The following is a 4505-nucleotide window of genomic DNA, read 5'->3' as shown; positions in this document are numbered from 1 at the left end:
ATTGTTACTTATGACTTCCAAGATTGTTTTCCATGGCCAAGCAGCAATGTGAACTCTAAAAGAGAAATTCTTTCAGAAGAACAGCTTCATGTTTTCATACATATAATCTAAAGCTATCCAACTCACAGTTACAAAAGCATACTGGGAGCACAGTAGCGACAAGCTCACTAACCTTTTCCTAATAACTAGACTCTGATTTCTTACACACACACACACACACACACACACACACACACACACACACACAATTTATTGATCCCAGAATTTCATACAATGTGTTCTGATCACGTTCAGAAACCCTCCCGTCCCCTTCTCCAACCCCTCTCTACTACCCTCACTCCCGATTTCATGTCCTTCATTATTATCTATCCTTTTATTTCATTTCTTTATTTTTGGGGGGGTCTTTTTGAGACAAGGTCTCACTGTAGCCCCAGCTGGCCTAGATTTGCTACATAGACCAGGTTGGCCTCAAACTCACAGACATCCACTTGCCTCTGCCTCCCGAGTGCTGAGACTAATAAATTTCATTTTTTAAAGGTTTACCAATTCTGGTCCATACCTACCAAGTACTCCTGAGAGTGGGTCCATGCCATGGAACTGGTCAACCTACCAGGCATCACACCAGTAAGAAAAACTGACTCTCCCTCTCCCAGCATCCATCAGTTGCCAATAGATTCTTAGCTAAGGGTAGAGTTAAGGCTAGGACTTACTTCTTGCCTCTCCCATTCATTCTGAGGCCCCTGCCCGGCTTGGGTTTGCACAGGTCTTGTGTATGCTCTTATAAGCACTGTGGGTTCATATGTGCAACTACCCTGTGGTGGCCAGGCAACCAGTTTCCTTGCATTCATCTACTATCTCTAGCTCTTACAATCTTTCCATCTCCCTCTTCTACAAGATCCCTTAGCCTTTAGAGGAGAAAGTGTGTTATAGGTGTCCCAGTTAGGTCTGAGCACTCGGCAGCCTCTTATTTTCTGCAGGTTGACTATTTGTAGGTATAGACATTTCTTAAGCTCAGAAAAGGACCATAAGTCTTGGTTGCTCAGAGCATCAAATTTCTCTGATTACTGTAATTGTCCTAGAGATAAGCATTAGGATCAGTTAGAGACAGTAGGATGAATAAATCTTTTGACAGAGCATCTCTAGTTTTTCCTTCTGGAGCCTAAGTCAGGAATACAGGTCCAGGAGTTTCTGCTACCAATTGGTCTGTCTTGACATCTAGAGTTGAGCATCATGCATGAGTAGGCAAACCAAGGAGAAAGGCAGCTGAATACTATTAGCATTGTCTGATTCCTAGACCAGGGACTTGAGTTCATCTCTGAGCATGGATCACAGTGTGTGGTAGTAATCCATTTTTGATTAAGCCAAAAGTAATTTCCTGTTACCCTCAACCAAAATAATCTCAAACAACAGTCTTCTTTACAGTTTACTTTAGTCTGGGATCAATATTCTCTATCTGACAAATGTAAGGATCTCAACCTTCCCTTCCCTGTATTTCTAGAGTCCCCAAACAGGGGCGGGGGCGGGCTTAGTCACAATTTAGCCCGAGCCCTATTTGTGCTCTGTTTCTCTGTGCCCTAGCCCCTGCACCTTTCATTTCCCCAGGACTCTATAAAACGTGCCTGTTACTGTCATCTACACTGGACAGCTGTCCATCAGCACCCAGTCCTACTTCCCCATCTAGTGATGCTGACTCCCTCCTGACTTCTTAGACCCTCTGTGGATTCCTCTCTACCAGATCAACACCACAAGCCCTTTGCATCTTTCCTATGAATGAATTTCATGGGCTTCCTCCTTTAGAAGGTAGAAGAGTCTTTGCCTTACCATGCAGAAATCTTAATTCTTTAGTCATATCATTTCTGCAGGTTTAGCTGTCTTCCCAGTTAGAGCACTGCTTTGGAGCCTACATTTTGTGAGTGATTTGTTTTTAACACACAGCCATTAAGGCTGAATTTGGTCTCACCAGAGAAGCAAGTGGGTAGCAAGGGCTTCCTAGTGAGTAGCTAATGAGGTACCACAAATCTCTCCATCTCAAGAGAGTTTTCATGTTTCCTATCTTTTCCCCTATAGGCAATATTTCTTGGGAGTAAATATAGAGACCACATGATAATAATAATCTGAGGACATCAATTTATCATTTACTGAGCTTTGTTAAGTAGTGTCCATACCAAGGACAAGAATGGCTATCTAACAGTCTCACTGGGGAAAGATATGGCACTAGAGATCACCTCAAGTTTTCTTTCTGCATAATGAATTTTTAAGTGAGTTTTTTATCTTCCCATCAACAAAGGATTGTTGGTACAAGTTCATGGTCCTTTTGTTCTGCTAAAAGATAATTAAATAAAGAGTAAAGTGTGCTGCAGCCTTCCTTCTCAGTATGAACTGCTTAAAGAGAAAAGATGATTCCTACTTTGTAGAAAATGGTCATTTAAGTGAAGGGTTCCTGGACACAGCAGGCTTGGAGTCATGGAGGAAAAGGTCACTGGTGAAGGACAGTCTTCATTTCCCTTGGTGAAAGGATGTGTGCCATTAAACATGAGAATCCACACCTCCCACGATGATGAAATGCTGTCAGTTCTCAAATCCTGGGAAAACAGAGGCCTTGCTTCTCCTTAGGGGCCTCACTTCTAAAGAGATCATAAAACAACTGCTAATGTTTTTCTAACCTCTGTCCCTTCAGAGGATAGGACTGAGAGTTGTTTGTTTTGAATCATGATAAAATATGACAATATCTAGTTTCTCAGCCACTGTGCCATTTATGATGCCCAATATTTTCCAGTTTCTGGTCCTTTATCATGGTGAGCCTGACTTATGAGCTGGAAGGAAGCTAATGCTTTCCTTCCAAAGGCAGAAGCAATATATTGCAAATAGCTATGATTTGGACTATTGTTTTTTGTAACTTTCTACTGCTGTTTCTAGAAAAATGACATTCACCAAAAATGTCTCCTTTGTGCTTACAGAAACACCTTTATTCTTTTACAGAAAAAAAATAAATCTGAGGTTTATTTGAAAATTGTCTTTAAGTTTTTGGTCACAAAGGCAAAGATGTCGAATAAAAAGCTAAAGTTTCTAAATCTGAATACTATTCCAGCATTCTTATTCACATATACATGAATCTTCATAATATGGTAGATTGGTTTTTTTCCATTTGCTGTTCAGTTGAACACTAATGTTGCTGGAAAGGTAATTTGCAAACATAATTGAAATCTTTTTTTAATCTTCATTTCTTTATAAAAATTTTATTAGTTCTTTCAAAATTTCATATAGTACATTTTTTATTATATTCATACCATAACTCCTCTCAGGACCACTGCTCCATCCTTCCCACTCAATTTAATGATCTCTTTTTTTAAATTCATCGAGTCTAATTTGTGCTGCCCATTTAATCTTGGGTGTGATCATCCACTGGAGCTTGGTTGACCTAGCAGGTGACAGATTCTTAAAGAAAACTGACTCTCCCTCTCCCAGAAGCTATCAACTGCCTATAGTTCCTCAGCCAGAGGAGGAACATCTTGTCTACCTCCCCATCCATTCTGGGATTTTGTCTGGCTTGAACTTGAGATCTAATGCATGCTCTAATAACCACTGTGGGCTCATATGTTTACCTGTCTTACTGCATACAGAAAACCAGGTTTTGTTGAGCCATCTGCTGCCTCTGGCTCTTAAAATCTTTCCACCTCCCTTTTCAATAATGATCCCTGAGCCTTGGGAGGGGACAGGTGATATTGGTATCCCATTTAGAGCAGATCACTCCGCAGTCTCTTATTCTCTGCATGTTGATTAATTGTGGGACTTTGTGTTAATCACTATCTACTAACAAAAGAAGCTTGTCTGATGAGAGTTGAAAGAGGTATTAGTCTATGGGTATAATGGTAAGTCATTAGGAGTCAGTTTAGTACAATGTCCATTTAGCAGAATAATAGTAGTAGGTTTGATACAGCCTGTTCAGTCACAGATTCTTAGCCCCCAAAATAGTGCCAGATGTGGGTTTCATCTTGTGGAATAGGCCATATATCAAGTCAGAAAGTAGTGGTTACTAGTATAACATTTGTGTCACTATTACACAAGTGGGCATGTTTTGCCAGGCCCATCATTGCAGCTCTGAGTTTACAGCTAAGAAAGATCAATTGTTAACTTTTCTTTTGTGAAATCTATCTAGTAGGGATGAAATTTTGAGGTCTATACCAGCTTGATTTCTCCATTTTCTATGTCTCTACTATATGTCTTCACCAAAAGGGTCTTACCATTATGTTCTTGTTACCACCAAGATCATTGACAATAGCCTGTAATGGTTAGGGGGTCTATGAGACCTCACTAGCCAATAACTACAAAAAAAAAAATAACTCATTTCTTGCACTGGGTTTTTGTTGTTGTTAGCTTGTGGTGTCTAGTCGAGGCATTGATGTCTCCTTATAGGATAACTCCTTTTAGATCAATGTAAGTCTTCTGACACTAAAGAAAACCGTAAACCTGCATTTTCTTCTTTCTATCAATTTTCTAAGCATGTT

Source organism: Nannospalax galili, unplaced genomic scaffold, assembly GCF_000622305.1.
Source record: "Nannospalax galili isolate Female #2095 unplaced genomic scaffold, S.galili_v1.0 scaffold755, whole genome shotgun sequence".
Classification (NCBI taxonomy): domain Eukaryota; kingdom Metazoa; phylum Chordata; class Mammalia; order Rodentia; family Spalacidae; genus Nannospalax; species Nannospalax galili.
The sequence above is the reverse complement of the archived record's forward strand: the minus strand, read 5'-3'. Positions refer to the sequence as shown.